General features: G+C 28.0%; 2 pseudogenes across 1 annotated transcript; one reads left to right on the top strand and one right to left on the bottom strand.

Annotated features, from left to right (window-relative positions):
• The first annotated feature begins 222 nt into the window (after positions 1-222).
• Positions 223-6052, top strand: LOC111300964 (cycloartenol-C-24-methyltransferase-like; annotated as a pseudogene). The gene is made up of 7 exons (XR_016330144.1): positions 223-240; positions 702-784; positions 4517-4632; positions 4717-4807; positions 4902-5028; positions 5147-5238; positions 5425-6052. The product of XR_016330144.1 is annotated as a cycloartenol-C-24-methyltransferase-like (transcript).
• Positions 6053-11192: 5140 nt separating this feature from the next.
• LOC111300589 (small ribosomal subunit protein eS26y pseudogene) lies at positions 11193-12484 on the bottom strand (annotated as a pseudogene).
• Between the last annotated feature and the right edge of the window lie 12183 nt (positions 12485-24667).

The raw sequence follows: 24667 nt of genomic DNA on the forward strand, positions 1-24667 counted from the left end.
TCCATGTGGAGGTGCTGATGCTAGCTTTGATTTGATTGGAGTCAATTCAACCTAATCGTAGGTAGGTAAACAAATGGAACACAAATTATAGACTTTTGACTTTGTAAATTAGATTAGGATTTTAGATTTACATTATCTCTTTTCTCTTTCTTTATTATTATTATTATTATTATTTTGTTCTAATTAAGGTTAGTTTAGAATAATAATATGTGATTGAGACCAATGGATTTGGAAGTCTTGGTCATCAATTAATTTTGGAGCAACTAATTAAAAAGGAATAAGGCTTCATGAATGAATGGATTGAAGTTTATCATTTCTTTGGCCTTAAAATAAACATTGATTATTATATCTATATATGATATCATCATTTAAATTGTAAACAGAAAGCTGCATGTTTGGTGGGTAGGAAACTAGGGTGGGAAAAGAATGGAGGGGGATTATTTGTTGGTACATTTTCAACAGTGATTTATTTGATATTGGTTCAAGTTATTATATATCTAATAGATATGTATATATATATATATATATATATAATTATTGAACCATATACCTGTGTTGTGAAGCACAAAATTATTTATATGCAATAAATTATGCACACCATGAAGAACCATAAATGTGGAATATTGTATGGTAAAATCGGTGATAAGAAAACTGCAAATGCATTCAACGATTGTTTTTCTTATTGTTGTTGTCTAATATAGGCTTACTTTATGAAGATGCTATTTCTAAACAACAACTTTGATTTAGTTTATGCAATCTAAGCTACCTACCATGCACCAGATGCTATATGTCAAATTAAAATTTTTTTCATCTCAATCATTGATTATTTTCATCTCAGTTTGAATGGATTATGAAGTTTTTGTTATATATTGATTTGTTTTGGTTTGATTTGATTTGATTGTAATGCTAGGAATTGATGTTTAAAATGTGAAGATTAACTGCAAATAAAAAAACTAAAAAAAAAAAATAACTCACAAGAATTTGAATAATGGCAAAATCTGATTATTGAATTAAAAAAGATAAAAGCTCACCACCAAGATTAGAAACTAAGGGATATAGAAACATCACCTTAAGAATTTTAATTAAGGATACAGAATAATAGAAGTTCACTACTCTAAGAAATCCACTTAAGATATACAAAACTTGAAAACCAATATAAAAGATTGCTTAAGGATAAAGAAAACTATATTTTCCTTTTACCAAAGAATAATAGAAAATATATAGGCTAGGAACGTCTGTCCAAGCATGAAAACTTTCAGATTACATTGCTAGAATCGTGCTTAAAATTAATGGATTTATGTGTGAACTCATTTACTCTTGTAGATTACATAATAATGAATCTAATCATAATCCCATATATATTCATACTCTTCTTTTCTAGCTAGTGTGAACACAATGTTCCTATTCCAGCCCACCTTATTTTTACATTTATTTAGTGGATTTGGACCAAAGATAGGCCCATCTTATTTTTGAATAAGTCTGCCTTAGTCTCAACCCGAGTTGTATGATGTGTAGACACTTTGGTATCAATCTCTTTTGGTTGGGAAAGACTTGTCTTCAAGTCTAAACTAGTATTTTTGCCATGGTAGGGTGACAAATCAACAACATTGAAGGTGAAATATACTTCATAAGTGTAAAAAAACTCTATCTTGTAAACATTCTCCCTAATGTGTTGGAGAACTCTAATGGACCATCTGCTTTAGGTTGTAATTTACCAAACTTTCCTAAAACAAATCTTTTTTTTTACAAGTTAATCCACACCAAATCATATTCTTTTAAATTCACATGTCTTTGATGCATGGTTATTGCCCTTTTATATTTATCATTTTTTTGTAAAATTCTATTCTAACTTGTTCATGAAATATTTTAATACTCTTGCCTCTTTCTTTTACATCTTCATCAAAATGCTGGTTAGTATAAAATTGACTTAAATCCAAAGGACATATTGTATTCTTACCAAGAACAATTTTAAAAAAGCTACAACCAATGATTTGACTTGATGAATAATTGTAGGCAAACTTCACCTGTAGTAAAATAAGTTTTAATTATTTGAGTTTCTTTTTCGCATAACTCCTCAAGAAAATTTTTACCTTAGTGGGTAGAATAGCTCCTAGGATAAGGTCTATACAATGTTAAATGTCCTTCATTAGTGGTAGACCAACGGGTAACTCCTTCTAAATAACATCTTGAAATTCAACCAATAATGGTTGTATCACTACAAGGGGTTTCACATTATCTTTATTCTCCTCAATCAACACTAATGCATACATAGTGTCGCCCATCCTAATTTTTTTCTGTAATTGACCTTGGTAAACAAACTACTTCATTCCCTTTTGGTTGGTTTTGACATCACCATGGGCTTGGTAGGGCCTAAATGATTTTGCATCCATCATTCACAAAATGTGTAAGTGTTACGATAACTATCATAAATAACTTTCCTATCATAATGCCAAGGTCTTTTAAGCAGTAAATGGAAAGCATTCATTAGAGCTACATCACATCACACTTCATCCTTGTATTACTTTCTTATGAAAAAAAGAACCAAACACCTTTTACTAACCTTGATTTCATTCTCTTTCTGTAGCCAAGATAACTTATATGGTTGGAGGTGATCCATAACCTTGAGGCCTAATTTCTATACCATAAAGATAGAAACAATGTTTTCAAAACTTCTACTATCAATTATAACATCACATACCTTCTCACAGGCAATACACTGAGTGTGGAAGATGTTTTTATACAACTAATTTTTTTCTTTAGCAGGTGCAGTACTCAAACTGCATTGTATGACTAAGGATGCACAACAATCGCCATAGGTTACCTTTTCTTCGTTTTTAAGGTTTTGATCCTCTTCAGCTAGTTTCTCTTCATTTTCCTTCAAATTTTCCTCTACTAGAGTCATAATCTTCCTGTTTGGACATTCTGAGGCAATGTGTCCAAGCCTTTAACATTTCAAACACCTTTTAGTTTGTGCACTAGACTGAAGCTTACTTTTTCGGGACTCAAATCTTAAGTTGCTATCATGGGTCTCCTTTTGTTGTCTTTCCACCTTAAGGGCAAACTTGCATACATCATTGAAAGTCCAATAGGGTTGTTGCCGCACCACATTAGCTATCTTAATCTTCAATCCTCCAAGATACCAGGCAATAGTCTATTCCTCTTATTCCATCAATTCGAATTTTAACACGATGTGGTCAAACTCAGCTGTATACTCATTCACTAACAGATCTTTTTGCTTCAAGTTATAAAGCCTAAGAAAAACATTTTGCCAAAAGTTATCTAAAAGATACTTTCTCTTTAACTCTCTTTTTATCTTATCCCAAGTTACAATTTTTCTCCTGCCTTCTCTTTCCCTTTGCTTCTTCAAAATTTTCCACTAAAAAGATACATGCTTTCTAAGTTTGATGGCCATTAGCTTTACCTTACGATGTTCAGGGGCTTCATGGTATTCAAATATGCATTTCACCATGTGTAGCCAATCTAAAAATTCTTCAAGTTGTATCTTCCACTCGAACTCAAAAATTTTTATCTTCGAATTGAATATGCTAGGTTGAAGTTGGTTTTTGCATAAATAGTCTTTGACTTGCTATGGGTGAGATAGGGTGCTATCATCAAAATCGTTATTGTTTCCATGGTATAAATTGGTTTCTCCTTCATTTTTTTCGTTCCTCCTTCATTGCTTTCTTAACTCCTCTTTCCCTCTTTTTGTATATGCAGCTGATGTTATAGTTGAAAGATCTGTTGCTGCATCTTCTTTATAAAGGCATCATTTGGGTCAACATTAGTAGTTACTACAAAGTCAATGTTGGCTTTAATTTGTTCTACTGTTGCTTGATGACAATGACCTGCCATAGTTTTGATACCAATTTGATACTGAGAATTGATGTTTGAGATGCATAGATTAACCGTAAATAGAAAAACTCACAAAAAAGACAACTCACAAGAATTTGAATAATGGTAGAATATGACTATTGAATTAAAAGGGATAAAAGTTCACCATAAAAATTAGAAACTAAGAGATATAAAAACATCACCCTAAGAATTCTAATTGATGATACAGAATAATAGAAATTCACCACTCTAAGAAATTTATCTAAGAGATATAAAACTTGAAGAATAATCTAAAAGATTGCTTGAGGATAAAGAAAACTCTATTCTCCTTTTACCAAAGAATAATAAAAAATATATAGGCTAGAAACATCCCTCCAAGCATGGGAACTTTCAGATTACATTGCTAGAATTGTGTCTAAAATCAAAGGATTTGCATGTGAACTCATTTACTCTTGCAGATTACATAATAATGAATCTAACCATAATCCCATCCATATTCATGCTCTTTTTTTCTAACTAGTGTGAACACAATCTCTTTATTTTAGTCCACCTTATTTTTGTATTTATTTGGTGGATTTGGACCAAGAATAAGTTCATCTTATTTTTGGATAAGTCTGCCTTAGTTTCAGCTCAAGTTGTATGATATGCAAACACTTCGATGTCATATTGTTATCTCTATTGTGTAATATGGATGCTACAAGGAGATCTATAGAGAACTAAAGCCCGATCAGTGCCTTGCTACATATGAGGGGTGCATGATTGATTCTTTTGATCCACATAACCAAGAACATTAGAAAATTAAGGTGGACATATAAAGAGCATTAAAATGTTCCTAAGTTTATTGTGTATCCATTAGTTGATCTTACATGAAAGTTTTAACTATACAAGCAAAAATTAAGATCAGTGATGGTTTTCTAGACTTGAGCTTAAATAAATAGTGCCTAGATGCTCTAAAAAAAGCTGGTTTTGAGGTGAAATTTTTTGCTTCTCTCCCCCTTCCCTCCCTTTTTTATTTTTAATTAGAAATGGAATATGACTAGTAGTTATTTCCACTTTGTCTTCTATGTCACATGGGATAAAGATCTGGCTATTGACTCCCCTATCCCATGGTACCTACCTTTAGATAGAAAACACTTCTTATTGAATAGCTTATGTCTAACAACTATCTGATGCTTCATCATTAAAAATATGACAAAAGCTTCCAAATACCCCTCCATTCTCATCATACTCTTTATGAAAAAATAATGCTATTGAATGAGATGGTCATATTAAGTTCATAAGTGTTTACCTCTAATTTTTCCCTATTGTAGTTCAGGTTCTAGAATTTGTGGGATTTGCTCCAAAGGGAAGTCAAAGGGTTAAAGATTTTCTGGAGAAAGCTGCAAAAAGGTTGGTTGAATGTGGCAGGTGAGTTAAAAGTCCTATTTCTCCATGATTTCTTCTGCATGTTGGTTTACCCCTAACTTTGAGAAAATTGTAGTTTGAATGGATATGCGTGTAAAAAGCTTTTAAAGAAAAAGAAAAATTGGACACAATCTCCATTTTCTATAGGTCAATTAACATGCTAACATAATTTGTAATTTTGGATTGCAGGAAAGAGATTTTGATGCCTATTTATTTCTTCTTGGCCTGAAAACCATCTTCAGAGAGCCAGTGAAGGAATGGTGCACAAAAAAATAAGCCCGCTGCTTGCTTTAGTTATGGAAATTCTTCCTACGAAGGTATATTTTAAAAGGGATAAACCATGGTATACAACTTGCAATTTGGTGACTTGAAATCTGTGTTTTAGACATTGTTTTGTTGGTATTTGCTTTTGTAATTTTGGTTGTTATCTTTGTTTTATCAAGATTTCTTTTATATTGTTTTTGTTTTTTTATTTAGTTCTATTCTCATTTTATTCTTGGTTTTATGGTTTATAAAAATTTATTGATTTCGAGGTCATTCCAAAATCTTTGCCATGAAGATTGAAGTTGAGATTTGATCATTGTTTTTTTTTTCTTTTTGTTCTTTAGTGTACGTTAATCTGTTTTTGTTATTATTGTGATTTTATTATTTGATGCAAAATAGAGTTGTGTTGTATTAAATTGCTATTGTCATTTGTAAGATTTTATTGGTTGATATGTAACAGATTTATATAAACTATTTTTATAGATAATATGTTAAATGTTATAGTTGTTTTAATTTGTTTTTGCTACTATGATGGATGATGGTGTTCTTAATGGGAAAGTTGGTCTATGATTTATATCTAAGTTTGGAAAAGTTGTTAAGTCTTTTTCATTTTTCTTTTTAAGGGCTCTTGATTTCGGTTAATAGACATTACATTTGGTTACCTATTTATTTCTGTGTTTATGATCTTTCTTGGACTTTATTCTATTAGTAATGTTACACTGTTTTCTTAAATTTTTTTGTTGTTTCTATATATCTGCAAATAATTTTGTTTTATATAGTTGCCGGTCCTTACTTATGTAGGGTGGTTGAGATCAGCACTGAATTTGGGATACTATTATCAAAAACTCAGGTGAGTTTTTGATAAAGTGAAAATTGGTTCAAGAAGGAGATGATTTGTTTAACGAGTGTTATGATTATGATCTATTCACTTTGTGATCGGCATAAGTTTTCTGTGAAAAAATAATTTGTATTCTTTAATATTTGTATTGTTTATTTCTAGGTTGTACCTCATTGTAATGGTAAAGAAATGTGGTTTTCAATATCTTGTAAGAAGTTTTCCTCTTATCACATGCATACACATGTTTGTTGGTCATAGACACCACTAGAAAGATCTACCACAAAGCATATTTATTGCCCAGCTAATGCTAATTAGAGTAGTAGCTCCATGTTAACAACCACCTTGACTATTTGAATCATTATGAGCCATAGCCTTTGTGATTTTAAAACCTTGTCAAAAGATTGGTTATCGTTGATGGATGATGATGTTCTTAATGGGAAAGTTGGTTTATGATTTATGTCTGAGTTTGGAAAAGTTGTTAAAAGTCGTTTTCATTTTTCCTTTTATATTTAAAGAGAAGAACTTGAGGGCTCTTGATTTCGATTATATTTGGTTACCTGTTTATTTATGTGTTTATGATCTTTCTTGGAGTCTATTCCATTAGTTACAATTACAAGTATTTTAACACTCGAAGTGGTAGGAAAACTTTTCTAAAAGCCTGTATTTGAAGAAGTGTCAAGTTCTTTTCTTTACTGGGATCGACATTTACACAAAATGAAAAGCAAGAGTATATGTGTGTAGTATGGAGCATGTGGTTTATTTTTTATATGATTAAATCTATAAACTTGAACTTATTTTGATGCCAATGTATTACATATTTGTTCAAATAGTTGGTAATTCATGATCTTTTTTTTTATTTATTCTACTTCTCCTTTTACCGTTCCCATGTTGTTAAATAGAATTCCTTTCCTTATTATCCTATTTCCCCAACTTCCACTAGTTTTCTTTCTTAAGAGTTTTGGTACATTTATTTTGTTGTCTAGATCCTTCTCCTGTAAATTGTTGTAAATTTACAAGGTTATTGGTTTTGTTCACTTGATGATTAAGCGCCAATATGTGTCTCGGGAAGTGCTTGTTGCTATGGTTCGATGATTGATTAGAATAAACTATAAGCTTCTTTTTTCTCTTTTCCCCACCTCACCTGTGCTCTCTCACCTTTCTTTGCTTTTATCTGTTCCACCTGTAAGTGTTATGTAGGCATTGCATATCATATTACTCCTGTTGCAATGTTTATGTGCTGCATACCTGTTATTTTTTGCTGTTGAAAGTGCATGTCTGGAAATGCTTACTGTTATCTTAAATCGGTATATTAGTTCTTACTCCAAAAACTTAACTCCCCACTGCCCTGCACTAGCTCCAATACACTTATGTAGATTAATATCTATGTCATTTACTACCGACAGAACATTTAGGTTCATGTGTGCTTTAGTGGGTAAGTTGAACGAGGGCATTTAGTGGGTTAAGTTGAGAAGCATATCACATTTTTGTAGCAGAGGCAGGATCGTCTAAGATTTTCTTTTTCCTTTTTTGTTTGGTTCATGAATTTTGCTTTGCCTATCCATTGTTTGACTCGGGCAAACTTTAACTTTAAATATTTTATGTTCATAGTTTAAACAATATTTTCTTCATTATTAGGCTGTAAAGTTAACTCTTACATTTTTACAGTTTTTCTTTCATATCCAAAAAGTTTATACCAAGAGTTTAAACTAGCCCGTGGCAAAGCGTGGGCTTGCCACCTAGTATTAATAAAATTTTCAACTAAAATATATTTAATTATTTTAATTATTTATACAATATATAATTCTAAGGAAAAAAATTAAGTGTTACAAATGCAAAAAGAGCCATTCGAGATGAAGGTGAAGTGGTGAGTCTTCAGGTGCCACGCATCTGGTCCTTTGGGGCAGCGCGTTCGTAATTTAGCAAAGTTTCGAATGAGGGCCCTGGACCAAAGAATGATATGTTTGTGCCTTAAACGATATGGAAACCGAAAGATTCACTGATGCTCGAATGGCAGTTTCCTTCCTATGGGTTGGGTTAAATCAGGACATCAACAGCTAACCGTCGGTTCTTGGACTAAATGGTGCTACAATGACATCTCGCTAGTGCCACCTTTTTTCTTGGAAAAAAAAACACATGCAAAAAGAATGGTAAAAAATAAAAAAATAAAGTATTTAATGAAAAGTTACATGGAGCCAACAAGGGTGAAGAAGAAAGGAACAAGTGGACTAATCTGACATTTTTATGATTTTGTGAAAGAAGGTAGAGACAGGAGTAGAGGTGATACGGTATTTTTTTTTTATTATTAGGTTATATATAATATTATAAAATTTTAAATTTTAATTTAATTCAAACTTAACACTTTTAAAATTAATCTAAATTCAATTCAATTAATTCGATTTTCTTTGATTTATCAAATTTTAAAAATTAACTTTTATAATGCTTTAATATATTTAAATAGATTTTGATATAAAATGATTATTTTTATTTTATAAAAATTTATAATATATTACAACATTTAAGTTCAAAAACTTGATTATTAGACACAAAAACATAGAGTCATCATTGTCGTAACAATTTTAAGGACCATTAAACGAATTTGAAAACAAAAGATTGAGTCTATTAATTTTTTTTGGTTATGTATAATTGATCACTTATTAAAACTTACTTTTTTAATAAAATTTTAAAATTAATTAAAATTTATTAAAAAGATAATTTTTTTGTCTGCGAAAATAGTTTAGATTCGAAAGTCGATTAAACGTAAAGAAGGATTAGCACCTCCACAATGTCTATTTAAAATGATATCAATTAATTCTATATTTTCCTTTAACTATAAATAAATTGGTCTTAATTTTGGTATTTAAAATTTAATTTTCTCAATTTTTTTAAAAACATATTTTTAATTTTTAGTAAGCTTGAAAAATAAATAAGAACCTTATATTAAAAATTTTCTAAAAATATTTCAGTACTTTGACAATATTAAAAGGAACCACTTCACTTAAAGAATTTTTAAAAATCGTTACTCGAAATTCTCAAAATTCTATCATTGGTGGTTCATATTTATTTCTAGTATTTATGTTAAAAAAATAAATATGATATCTATAATTTTAAAAACAAATAGTATTTTCTAAAACACATTTCTATGCCATTTATAAACAAGCAAAAAATCTTTATCGAAAATTAATCTAAATGCTCTAATACTCTAGTGGCATTTTAGATAGACTTATTACCAAAAAATTTCTAAAAAATTTCTATTCAAATTACTTTAGGATCTCATTCTTAGAGATTTTTTGTTTATTTTTTAAAAATTATTGAAAGTCATATAATAATATAATTATCTACAAATATATTTATTTCCTAAAAAACACACTTTTATTTATTAAGAAAACTATTCAAATTATAGAAAATAATTATAAAATAAAAATTTTTGTATTGAAAAGAAACTAAATATTCCAATACCTTGACAATTTTTAAAAGACTTTTCTCACCTAAGTAATTTTCGGAAATCACTACTTAGATTTTTTGAAATCCCATCATTGAAAATTCTCGTTACTTAATTTTATTATTAAAAAAATGCATGCTTTTATAAATATTTATATTTTCGTACTTTTTTACAAGAATTAGTCAAATTAATTAAAAATTTTGTATCGAAAAAAGTTTCTAAATATTTTAATACTTTTGTAATTTTTAGAAATCTTTTATCACCTAAGGAATTTTCAAGAATCACTACTTGGACTTCTTAAAATCTTATCATCGAAAATTTTTATTTACATTTAAGATTATGTAATGCAAAACAATAAAGCAAAATATGCATCCAAAAAAATATAATATTTATCTTTTTCTATTACTTGTTTTAATTTTGTTTTAATTTTTTTAATTATTTCACAATTATCATTAAAAATTTTTGAAAGGAACAAAATAAAATCTTTTATTGAAAAATTTTTAAGATATCTTGAAATTTTAGTGGTATTTTAGAAAAAAAAATTTATCCAAAGATTTCGTAAGAATCTCTACTCAAATTTTCTTAAAATTCTATCCTCAGAGTCCTCAAAGATTTATTTATTTATTATATTTTTATCTTCATCAGGCTTTCATTCATCAACATAAAAACTTGGAAAACCAGAAAACATGGACTTTTAGACCAGCAATTTTCGAACCTTCATGAGCCGAAAATTAAAATATTTACAAGAGCTAAACATCATAAAATCTAGTGTAGTTAGACTTGAAAGTTGAAGGATAATTTAAATGAGCCTTTGAACTTAAAGAACATGGAATTAAAGTAACAAAAAAATAAAAATAAAAAAGGATCCAAAATGCATGGACTTTTAAACAGAATAAAAAATCAATACAAGATTTAAAGGCAGCCATTACAAATCATGAAAATGCATGCAAAAAGAAAACATTATATTCAGGTAACAAAGGATCCTATAAGTGATGTCTCAACTTAATGGCATCCAAATACCTACCATGTCTAAGCGTAAACAACCTTGAAAAGCGAAAAAAGAAAAGAAAAACAAGAACTATAAAGAAGAAAACCTAGAAGATGAAGTTAAAAAGGATGTATTTTTAATTTAAAAAAAGGTGTTTTAGCACTTAAATTTTGGGAAATTTAACAACCAAAATAGGAGACTTAAGGAAGAGAAAATAATAAGGTAAACCTATAAACAACTTTCCAGACCTTGGTTAACATATAGTAGCAGCCCGGTTTTGACTTCTCTAACCCAACAACACTATGATGTTCCAGTTTGAATCTTAAGATAGTTAAAACAAGTACAAGGGATGGGGGACAACTTAAGAAGCCAACAAAGAAACAAATGGGGAAGGTAATAAAATACCAACCAAGACTGCCACTGCTCAATGAGAATGAACAGAGCAGAAATGGCATTTCCCAAATAAATTGCGGCCTCCCCCCTAAATTTACATCTAATACTAGCTAAATAGAAAAGAAACAATGGACAAATGGTCATAAAGTGGGACTGCTAACCCAGAAATGGCAGCCCCCTTTTAGACGCTACATAAAGGAAATGAAAATCTAGTTTTTTTTTTAGAAAATAATATATTTACTGCATTAACACAATGAGGTTTATCTGGTTTTTAGACTATGCTATCACCGCTTCTAGTTTGTTGGTGCATGACATAGTAGACTAATCAACATAATAATACAGTTGAGACTTGAGAGCAATAAAGTTTAGATAATATTTAATGAACAGCAAAATGGATGATATGAACTACCCCCAGTTTGAAGCCTCTATACTTCAAGTACGAGCAGTAGCCGGTGCTCTTGCAGGATGTGCAGCTTGACCAGGAGCACCAGGTTTTGGCAGATCCTCTTGACGTTTAAAGCGTTGAGGTGGATCACGATTCCTCCTATCAGTGCAAGATCGGACCCTCACAACATGAGAGTGGATTGTACATGAAACACAGTACTGCATCTTTGCATAAAGCTTGGGAAGGGTGTAAGTTTCATAAACGCAAGCTTTCTGAACATCCCTAACTGCAGCTTGCTCAATAATATTCCTCACCAAAAACCTCTTGATAGTTTTGTCCTTGGGACAACATTTGCCGCAGTTAGAGCAGCGAATGAACTTGACATGGCCACGGCCGTGCTTGTTTCTCCCTCCAATCATTCGCTTGAAAGTCATCTTGAAAGTTGAAAGGGAAATAAAAGAACTACCTTTTCAAAACAATTCTCCAAGAACTACTACTTTCTTTTCCTTCGTCAAGCTCCCACTTTTGCTTTAAGCTTTCCTTTTCTTGAGTTTCCCCTAGCTGTAAGACCTTTTTTTTTTTTTCTAGCCACCAAGAGATCTTCTTCACTTCTTTTTTCTGGTTTCCTCTAAGAAACCTTTAGCATATCAAAGTATAATTTTTTAAAGGCTTTCTTCCTCCTCTTTTTCTTCCTTTTTTTTTTTTTTTTAAGAAGCTACTTCTTTTTTCTTTCTTTTTTCTCTTTCCTTTCATCTTTTCTCCTCTTTTCAACAGACCCCTCTTTTCCCCTAGGTTTTCTCAGCTCTTTCTGTCAGCAAACCCTTCCTCAAAGTATCTCTTTTGTTGGTGAGTATAGGCCCTTGGATCCAATCTTATCCAATCGTCAAAGTTTCTTCTTTTTTTTTTTTAAGGAACAAACTTTGGCCATTGGATCAAGATCAATGAGAGATCTGATGGTCCACATTATTCATTACAAAAATTGAATTTTTATAGCCTCTAAACCCATGAAAAGACTATTTTACCCCTAGTGCAAAAATTTCAGTATTTAGATTATTTTCTTATAAATCAATGTTACCATCCTCATTTTTGGGAATTTAAAACAACAAAAATCATTAAAATATTATAAAATTGAGATCTAAAAATTTTTATGAAAATTCGAGCTTGAAAAGATCAAATTACGAAATTACCCCTATAGAGGTATTTTGGTAATTTCAAATCTTTTGGGTGCTACTATGATTTCAAATGTACCAAAAATCATGAAATATTATGAAATTAAAATCTAAAAAGTTTCATAAAAATTTTAGATCGGGAAGGCCAATTTATTAAAATACTCCTAAAGGGTATTTTAGTAAATTTGTACTTTTCCTAGTGCAATAAAAATTTTTAGCATTTTGAAAATCACCAAATTTAATTTTAAATTATATGGATTCCAATTAGGTTGTGACTTTGAGGATTAACCTTAGTTCTATTCATTTTAGCCAAGTTTTGTATAATTTTAACTAGAGTTGACTTTAAGGTTTACTAATTTCATTTACTCTTTATTTTTCATGCATCTACGTGAAAAAGTATCATCCATATAAATCCCATATAAAAGAGTTTGATAGTAATCTTATAGGTCTCCTTTTTTCTTTGTTTATTATAGGCCTAAATATCGATGCATTTCATGGGCTCTTTAAAAGGCCTTTTTACGAGCTTCAAATGAGTTTTGTTTGGGTTTCTAAATAGGCCAATTTATGGGCTCTTTATGAGTTATAAATGGGCCTCAGTTAACCATGCTAAAATATTACAGATAAAATTCGATGTTTACAGCTATACCTCTTTGCATATTTTTTAGAATCAGAAATAATGCAAAGATATAGACAATAATTTTTTTCAGATGATGCTCTTGAAAGTTTTTTTTTTTTTGTTTTTTAGGACCTTTTTTTATTTTTGAAAATGGTTTCCCCTAAACAAAAGTTTTGAAAATCTTTTTTTTTTTTTTTAAACTTGTTTGAAAATGGCTCCCCGTAAATAGAGGTTTTGAAACTTTTAAAATGTTGTTTGAAAATGGCTCATCCTAAATAAAGGCTTTAAAACTTTAAAATCTTATGTGAAAATGGCTCCCTCCAAAAAGAAGCTTCAAAACTTTAAAATTTTGTCTGAAAATGGCTTATCCCAATGAGAGGCTTTGAAACTTTAAAATCTTGTATAAATTTGGCTCTCTCCAAACAGAGGCTTCGAAATTTTAAAATCTTATTTGAAATGGTTCCCTCTAAATAGAGACTTCAAAACTTTAAAATTTTATTTGAAAATGACTCTTCCTAAATAGAGGCTTTGAAATTTTAAATCTTATGTGAAAATGGCTCTTCAAAATTTTAAAATCTTTTTTTAAAAATGGCTCATCCTAAATAAATGCTTTGAAACTTTAAAGTCTTGTCTAAAAATGGCTCTTCCCAAATAAAGGCTTTGAAACTTTAAAATCTTGTGTGAAAATGACTCTTCCCAAATGTAGGTTTCAAAATTTTAAAATCTTGTTTCAAAATGCCTCCTCCTAAATAGAGGCTTTTGAAACTTTAAAATCTTGTTTTTTTTTTCTCTCTATCTTTTTTTTTTTTGGTTGATTTTTGTTGACTTCTTTTGTTTTTTTTTTTTTTTTTTTTTTGCAATTTAATAAACTTGACCATTTGCAAACAAATTTAAACAAAAACTTAATAACTTTTGAAAATAAAATAAAAGATCACGCCCAAAGGTCTTACAAATCTCAAAATTAAAATAAATTCAGCTCAAATTGCTTACAAAACCTATTCAGAGGACTTAGAAAATTATGTCTGGAGGTTTTACAAATCTTGAAATAAAAATAGATTAAGCTCGAAAGACTTAGGAATCTTGTCGGAGAACTTACAGATTATGCTCGGAGGTCTTAGAGATTACACTTAGAGGTCTTACAAATATCAAAATTAAAACAAATTCAGCTAAAAAAACTTATGAATCTTGCCCAAAAAATTTACAGATTATGCTCGAAGGTCTTAGAGATTATGCTTAAAGGTCTTAAAGATTTTGTGTAAAGGTTTTAAAAATCTCAAAATTTTTGAATGCTTCTCATAATAGAGAAATTAAAACTTTAAAAATTTAAAATGTTTTGCCCGAAAGTCTTAAAGATAGTGCTTTGAGGTCTTATAAATCTTAAAATTAAAATAGATTTAGCTTAGAAGACTTATGAATCCTGTTGGGAGGACTTACAGATTTGCCTAGAGGTTTTATAGATTATACCCATAGATTTTAGAGATTGTGCTCAGAGGTTTGAAAAATCTCAATCTTTGAATGCTCTTCATAATAGAGGCATTGAAACTTTAAAAATTTAAAATGTTTTACTCGGAAGTCTTACAGATCTCAAAATTAAAACAGATTCAATTCAAAAAGTCTTATGAATCTTACTTGGAAGACTTATAGATTATGCCTAGAGGTCTTAGAGACTATGCCCAAAAGTTTTAGAGATTGTGCCTAGAGGTCTTAAAAATCTCAATATTTGAATGCTCTTCATAATAGAGGCATTGAAACTTTGAAAATTTAAAATATTTTGCTTAGAGATCTTAAAAATTATGCCCAAAGTTTTTACAAATCTATCTAGGTGCCAGCTTAACTTGACTTAAGTCTTATATTGTATCATATTTCTTCTTTTCCATTTTTTCAATAATTTTTTTGCTTTTTACAAATCATTTTTCTTTCAACTTTTCAAACCTTTTTGATACTTTGATTTTCTATCAAACTAATTTTTTTCTTTTTCTCATATTTTCATAATAAACTCTTTTTTTCTCTCTCTTTTTTTTTAAATATTTACAAAGTTGATAAATGCAATCATGATATAAATGTTTATTCTCATCAAATGATGCTAATGAAAATGTCGATGCAAATGCAAATGTCAATGCAAATGTAAGAATGTGAATGCTTGATGCAAATACATTTGACTTTTTCATAATGCAAATGATAATGTTCCTTTCATGTAAATGCCCTTACAAATAATTTTATAATACAGATGCCATAATGCAAATGCAAATTTCTTTCTTATGATGTAAATGCAAATGCCTTATGTAGGATGTAGATAATATAAATGCAAATGTCTTTCTCATGATGCACATGCAAATACGAACGTAAATGATACAAATGTGAATGTCTTTTTTATGATGCAAATGTAAATGATGCTAATAGGAATGTCTTTTTTTGTGATGTAAATGTGAATGCAAATGTCTTTCTCATGATGTACATGTAAGTATAAATGCGAGTGATACAAATATGAATATCTTTTTTTATTTTTTTTTCACTTTTTTTATAGCATATAGATCTAATGTCTTTCTCATGATGCACATACAAGTATGAATGTGAATTTTTTTTTTTTTGCATATGAAATAACCTTCTTATGATACAAATGTGAAATCAAGTAATGCAAATGTAAAGGCTCTTTTTTATTTTTGCAACATGCAAATTAAATGTCTTTTTGACAATACACATCTAATTGATGCAAATGTGATTTTTTTTCTTTCAGTATACTGGTCAAATGTCTTTTGTAATTAATGCAAATTTAAAGACTTTTTTTGTTTCATTTTGTTTCATCATTTTTTTTAAAACTTTGTTCAATTTTAAGGTTTACTCCTCACCAAAAATGATCTTAATATCTTAAACAAAAATACTCAACTAACCTCCAAAGTTTTTCAAAGTAATCATAAAATTATCCTACATAAAGTATTTTTGTATTCAATAAGAAAAATTAAAAACACATAACTTTCGAATATCTCATAAATCGATGATTACTATTTGAATGCTTATGGATGGCATAATTGGCAATTCAATTTTTTCACTGGTGGGCATATTTCAAAGAAAGCTCAATGATTACTATTTTGAATGTTTGTGGATTGGGTGATTGACAACTCAAATTTTTTTTTCACTAGTTGGCATATTTCAAGGAAAACTCGACGAGGATCGTAAGGATTTATCTTGGTCTCATAAAAGAGATAATTTTTCTAAAACACTTTTCTTTTATTGAAAACATGATATTTTAATGTGCACCAAAACTAATCAATATTTTTTTTAAAGAGATTTGGGAAAATAAGAGGGCTAGTTTTTTATTTTTGTGCTTTGGTGAAATGCAAAGTCTTTAATGGGTATTGATCCTTTATAAGGTTTTGCATCGTGACTTTTTATTTTGATAGTACCTTGAAACTCTTTTTTTTTTTTTTGGGTTTCAAGAGTGGCTATGCTCTAAACTGCCCTTTTTAGGTTTTTACCTTTGAGCTATATTTTTTAACAATGAAAAACTTAGTAAAATCTTGTCAAATAATAGGTATATACAAATTTTCAAGGACATTTCTCTTCACTTCAAGTGTCCATTTTTTTTTATCAAAATAGACTTTTCAAGGTATATCAAAATAGATTTTTCAAGGTATATAATGCAAGCCAAGGTTTGAGGTTTTGAAAGAATGGATAACCCCATATTCTATTTACCTAATGTTCTAACCTTACTATCCAACCATCAACAATGTCTCTCCAAGTCCTTATGCTCATCAACCAGTCATATAGTCACTCAATTTTTGGCCAATTACTCAACCTAAGAATCGAGTGAAAAGAGAAAGAGCTTCTATAGATGTAATTCCTATTACATACACTAAGCTACTTCCTTAATTCATTAAAAACTATTTGGTCACACCAATTTATTCAAAACCTATGAAACCTCTTTATCCCAAGTGGTATAATGCTAATGCTACTTGTGACTATCATTCTGCAATTGTTGGTCATTTTATAAAAAATTGCACAACATTGAAGTATAAAGTGCAAAGTTTAGTTAAAAATAGATTGGTTAATTTTGCTCAAGAAGCAAGGATATGTGTCATCAAGAACCCTTTGCTTAACCATACTAGGGCATAATTTTGAAGGAGTTTTTATAAATGTCTGTCACTTTAGGAACTTTAAGAAATAATGTAAGTTTGAAACATTTAAAAGTCTTCTATATCAGTCTTTTATTTATCTTTCATTATTTCAATAAAGTGACAGATGTATTTTCATTATATTTTTTCATTTGTTTCATTGCTTTTATATACATACCTTTCATATTTCACTCATTCTCATGTTTTAAATAATGAATGTTTAAACAATCATGAAAATAATTCAAGATTCAATTTGGAAAGCATTATTCATATTGATGAATTGATAAAATGAGACTCTTAATCTATTAGGATCATTAAAGTAAAAGATGATAGGTTTCATTAAATGAAACTAGCATGAAATTTCGTTCATTCATAGATGGAAGTGATGTAGTGTGAGGTTTTTTGTGATGGTTTGCTCACAAATTTGTTCATAGTCAATAAATATTCTTCATTGAAAGTATTCATATTTGAAATGAAAAATGATCATTTTTTTTTACCCTTCACATAATAAGTAAAATTATCCATTTGCTATCTCATTTGAGCATATTGACAATTTCTTAGAAGAAACCTTAATCAAGGATCACCCTCTACACTTGGGGGTAAAATTAAAAAAAGGCTTGATCATAAAGAAAAAAATAAAAAAAAAGAAAAATTAAGGTCCCTAATGACTTTAGGGGCAAACAAAAACTCTTTAGTGCTCATATCTTTCCTGAAAAAGTATAAAAAGTACAAATTAAAAAAATGTGAAAAAAAAAATAGAATTGATGAAGAATGTGGCAAAAAAAAAAAGGCATGCTGCTCCATATGATAATAAATAATCCTTTGGTTTATAACCCTTTAAATTAATTTTGGGTCTACTTTATCCAGTTTTTTCATAACCCCTTAACATAACCTACGTTACATTCTTTAAAAGTCTATTTTGATCAAATATGAATGTCTAAAGTGAAGAATCATAAATTGAACTAAGACAAACTTGTAATGAAAATGTTGGAAATTTTGATTAAAATGTTACTGATGTATTAAGAGGAAAGAAAAAATAAGAAGAAAAGGATGTGAAAGAGATGTGCAAAAAAAAAAAATGAAAACTTAAACTAAAAACCTAAAAGGACGGTTTAAGTAACAAAAGGAAACTTGGAAAAATAGCCTTGATAAGGATCTCTAAGAAATAAAGATAATGCTTGAATTGATGAAAGATCAAAATATCAATAGAATGAATTTTTAAAAAAGAATTCAAAATTAATTTATCTAGAATTGTCTGAATATTTATTATCTTAGATATTGGGTACCCTTCCCAGCATTTATCTTAATGATTCATCTTGAAAAATTTTTTTTGCCTATTTATTCTTTACTAGACTTGTTCTTATAATGAATACCCTTTTTGTATTGCTCTTCACTATTTATTTCTTCTTATGATGAATTAAAAAAATGTGATGGATAACATTTGGTATTGAATTGAAATAATGATGAATGGATAAATGACTGTTATGAAAGATCCTTGTATTATTTTGAAGTGACTAGACCATATTGAAAATGAAATGTGAAAGATGAAAGAAGTTTAAAATGATGTTGATCCTTGTAGCCTACAAATGAAAAAAAAAATCCAAATGTTGAAATCAAATGATGAAGCTAATAAAGAGGAGTTTCAGGTCATAAATCAATTGATACATTTACTAGCTAGTTCCAAAAAAGTTAAAGAAAAACATAATGAGAGCTGAAAAAGAAACATGAAGAAGAGTCTTGTGATCCCATTGAAAAAAGAAAACTTTGGTTTTGGATGATATAATAGATGAGACTACTTAAAGATGCATGATAGCTTATATTGAAAATCACAAATGTTGAAGAGTTAAAGAAAGCAAGAAGAAAAATTAGGAGCCTTGAAAATCCTCTAATTTACCATAATTGAAAAGATAAAAGAATTGCATAGCATACATTACATTCACCATATGCATTACATGCACGCATTATATTAAGAATATTACACTCATTCATGGCATTCATCATACATATTTGAAAAAGAAAAAAAAATTTTAAGTTTGAAATCGAGTAGGAATTTTTCATTCATGCATTGTATTCACTGCATTCATTACATCTTGCATATATCATCACATTTATTGCACTCATGCACTTCATGTTTGGAAAGAAATATCAAAGTTTAAGTTGTGAAATTAGAATGGAATTTTAAAAAATCTTTGGCTCATACAGTCATTATATACATACATTTTGTTTATCATATTCATCCAATGCATCATACATGTTTGAAAGGAAGAAAAATTAAAGTTTGAATCTTGAAATTGAATTTGAGAATTGTGAAGAATCTTTTCATTCATTGCATGCATTTATTGCATATGTTTGGAAAGCAAAAAGGAAAAACTACATGAGAAAATAATTTTGAGAAGAGACATTAGAAGGCAATCAATGATGATTCAGATGAGATGTAGAAACTTAATTTAAGGTAAAATTTTTTTAAGTTCCAATGCCTCTATCATGAATGAGCTTTTTTTAAGGTAAGAATGATCTCATTTTATTTACCAAAAGTTTCAAAACCTCAATTGTGGGAGAGTATTTTATTTTTCAAAGTTTCAAAGCCTCAATTGTGGGGAAACATTTTATTTTTCAAAAATTCCAAAGCCTCAGTTGTGGGGGAGTATTTTATTTTCAAAAGTTTCAAACCTCAATTATGGGGGAGCATTTTATTTTTCAAAGTTTCAAAGCCTCGGTTGTGAGAGAGCATTTTATTTTCAAAGTTTTCAAACCCTCAGTGGGGGAGCATTTTTTAAAAGTTTTAAAGCCTCAATTGTGGAGGAGCATTTTATTTTTCAAAAGTTTCAAAACCTCAGTTGTGAGGAAGCATTTTTCAAAAAAAAAGTTTCAAACCTCTGAGGAGGAACCTTTGGAATTATTTTTCAATTTTTTTTACCCAGACCAAATGGATGTCTTTTGTCTTTATACAATTCCTGTTTTAGAGAAAATGCACAAAGATGGGCAATTATAGATATCCCATTTTGTTTGGAAATTTTTTGAAATTCATTAGGCTTTGAATTTTAATTTTAATTGTGCAATTAAGCCTTAATTGGAAAAGTGAATTTTGGGCCCAAAGATTAAGCCTTAAAGTTTATTTGTATTTTAATTTTTAATTTAATTTTTGTTTTTTAGTCAAAATAGTCAAAGTCAGTTGGTAAAAAATAAAAAAATAAAAAAATGGTAAAAATTTTAAAAAATGTGGGATTTTGAATGAAAAATCTTATATTCAATTCAACTCTTAAATTCTATCTCAAATTTTAACTTTAATGGTTAAATAATTTTGGAAAGAATTTAGGCTCAATCTATTGAAAAAATGAAAGATCACTAAGAGAATAAAATTAGGAGAAAAATTTTAGATTCGGTTGAATTAATTATTTCCAAATCGAAAGGGATTCAATCCCTATATAAAAGACCTTGAATATGTGATCAAAGGGGGGGCCTAACAGCAATTAATTTCAAGATCAAATAGAGATCATTAAAAAGAGAGAAGATTTGGGTAAAGTTTTGAATTAACAAGAAAAAAGCAATCAAGCAAAGAATTTTTGCAAAAAGGTTTGCTTTGAGTTTTCTAAAAAGAAAGTTAAGATTTATAGTAGGAAGCATTAGTTTTTGAAAGGTGAAAATTTGTTGGAACTTGTGATCCATTGAGGTAATGTTAGCTTTTTTTTTTTGTGATTTCTGCATAACTTTTATAACATTTAATTGCTTACTCTTATTTTTATATTTATTGCATGGTTTTATTTTTGCATGAATTTGCATGACTAATATTATATTTGCATGATAATTTATTTGTCTAATATATTTGTTTGCATGATTGATATATTTATTTATATGATTTATTAATATATTTACATGATTATTAAAATATTTATTCGTATGATTATATTTAATTTGATTACATGATTATTAATATATTTAATTGCTTGATTATTAATATATTTATTTGCATGATTATATATTTAATTGCATGTTTATTTGTATGATTATATATTTAGTTGCATATTTTGCATGGTTTATATATTATTATTTGTATGATTATATATTTAATTGCATGTCTAATAGCATGATTATTAATTTATTTATTGTGTGATTGCATGATTATATATTTCATTGTATATTTATTTACATGGTTTATATATTTAATTGCATGTTTATTTGTATGATTTATATATTTGATTGCATATCTATTTACATGATTATTAATTTATTTATTTATTTGTGTAATTATATGATTATTAATATATTTATTTGCATGGTTATTTATTTATTTATTTATTATTATTATTATTACATGATTTTATATTATTGTATGATATGATATTATATGTTATTGCAAGATTAATATTATATTTGAATGATATCTAATTGCATGTTTTTATATTTATTATATGCATAATTGCATGATTATATTTAATTACATAATTACTAATATATTTGTGTGATTATATTTGATTTCATGATTATATATTTATATTGTATTTTTATATTATTACATGACATTTTATATTATTGCATGATAAAATATTTGCATGGTATTATATATTTTCATGATTGTTATTATTGCATGATAATTAATATATTTACATGACATTCTTGTATGAATATTTTAGCATTATCTAGGCATGATATTATCACATGATATTTGGTATGATTTACAATATATTTGCATGATAATTTTTGTATGATATGATTTAATATTTATTGCATGATTGCATGATTGCTTGATATTTTGATAAAATTTTTGTACTATCATGTTTTGTAAATAAATAAAAAAATTAGAATTGATTAATTTGCATGATAAAAATCATATTAGATAAGGCTTAAATCAAATAACATATAATTAATTTGATACTAATTTTAGGCGTAAAGGGGTGCTAATACATTTTTAACACGTAACTGACTCTCGAACCTTAGTTCTGATAATGTAGACCAAAATTTATTTTTTTTAGGGACTCTTAGTTTACACTTAGGATAACCTTAAAAAAGATAGATTCATATAGGTGACTAATTACACTTAGATAAAAAAAAATTGAAAGCGACTCCATGATTTTTATGTTAATAAGTAAGTTCCCAACCTAAACGTTATAATAATTATCTTATGTTTGACCAAGAGTTTCTAAAAAAAATAGGTTTTAGTTTATCTTTAGAATTAGGTCCAAGAACCGTTTACATATGGGAAATGTTTTAACACCCTTACAAGATCAAAAATTAATATCAAATCAATCTTATGTTATTTCGACTAAGCCATAATTAAAATGGTTTTTATTTTTTATTTTTATTAATCTCATTATTTAAATATTGAAAACTTTTTTTAGGTTTTCATTATAAAGAAGTTTTTCTTCACTCTAAGAGTATTCAAGAAAATATGTCATTTCTTTAAAGAGGCTCAATCATCATATTTATTAAATATTTTAAAAAGTAAATTATTTACATAACATCATTATGTACAAATACTATTTAAAAAATAATTGTACAAAATAATTATAGAAAATATATTTATAATTTGTTAAATTTACACTATCAAAACTTATATCAAAATTTTTTTTTCTTTTTATTATTATTTTCAAAATTAAAATTAAAAGAAAATAAAATTTTAAAAAAATAACTAGAAATAAAAACAAAATTTTAAAAACTATAGAAAATAAAAATAAAATAAAATAAAAACTTACAATTAAAACGGATCATGAAACAGCTCGATGCACGAATCCTAATAAGAATCCTAACGAGTTGAAGCGCAAACCTTCACTCTAGAAATGGCATTGATTTGACTTTATTTAAATAGTTTTAAACATAGTTTTTTTAGAATTCTTTTTCTTTCTCTTCAATGGAAATCTTTCCTTTCTCTCTTCAAAGCTATGCCGGAAAAATCAAATAATCTCAAAAATTGGTGACTTTTTTAGAATCCGATGTCAAAAAATTCAATTGTAATTGAAATATTCAAAATTTCCCCAAAAATTATTGGGAAACCAAGAATTCGACCATCGTACTTGTTAAAAAATTCAAAAACCCCCAAAAATTTAAACAACACCCAAAACTGTAAAAAAAAAATAATAATAAAAAATCTAGAAACACAAAAAAAAAAAAAAAAACTTGAATTTTAAAAACAAACCATAACCATCCAAAACAATCTTTTGCTTGAATTTTAAATTTCAATTTAAAACCCAAAACTCAAAAAACCGAAACCAAATTTAAAAACCCAAATTTACTTTACTCTCTACTTGCTTATTGCGTTTGCTCTCTCTTGCTGTTTTTGCTTCTAAATTATCGTGCCCCTTTATTATGTTGCTGATGAATGCTTTTTATATTTAATTTGGACAAATTTAGTATCAACCAAATCTATTAAGATTCGATTTTAATATTTTCAAAATCTTTCTTTTTTATAAACTTGATTTTCAAGAATTATCAAACAAATTAAAACATCAATTAATTTTTGAATCCAAACATAATCTAAAAAATTTGCTTTAAAATTTCTCATATTTTCCTTTTTTATTTTTTTATTTTCATTTTTTGATTATTTTTTACTCTTATTGACCAACAAATAAAAATTAAAACTAAAATAAAAAAAATAATAAAAGTGAAAAGAAAAGAAACACTTTAAACCTTATAAATTTTTGGACTTTGAATCCTAATTGCAAAATTAAACCCCAATTAAATCAAAAAATTTTTAAAGTACATTTCCAATTCAAGACTCGATAATATCAAAAAAATTCAAGATAAAGTATGGTATCTACATAATATATAATATATATATAAATTAATAAAAATATATAATTTGATTTAATTTAAATATTTTGTATTTCATATTTTTCAATTCAAAATTTGATTTAAGTATAACAAAAATATTTTTAATATTTAAATTTAAATTAAATCACATAAAAATTCTCATATTCAAATTAAATCGAATATCATAATTTTAAATTAATTTTAAATTTTTTCAATTTTTTCTCAATATTAATGATGACGAAGGGGAGGTCCATGTCAGCTCACAGTGGAGCTTCTGTCACCATCATCATATATAATAATGCATGCCCATGCTATGATCCATACATGCTATGCACTGCATCATCATACATAAAACATGCAAAGGCTGTAGTGGCTTGGTAGAGTGGGGCTGTCCCGGCAATGTAGGTATAAAAATCAATGGTCACTAACCTTTTGTTTCTTTTTTTTTCTTAAATACCTTTTCTGTCTTCTTCCTTTCGTTTACTCT

This window comes from Durio zibethinus, chromosome 18, assembly GCF_047325235.1.
Source record: "Durio zibethinus cultivar Kanyao isolate XHJ-2024 chromosome 18, ASM4732523v1, whole genome shotgun sequence".
NCBI lineage: Eukaryota > Viridiplantae > Streptophyta > Magnoliopsida > Malvales > Malvaceae > Durio > Durio zibethinus.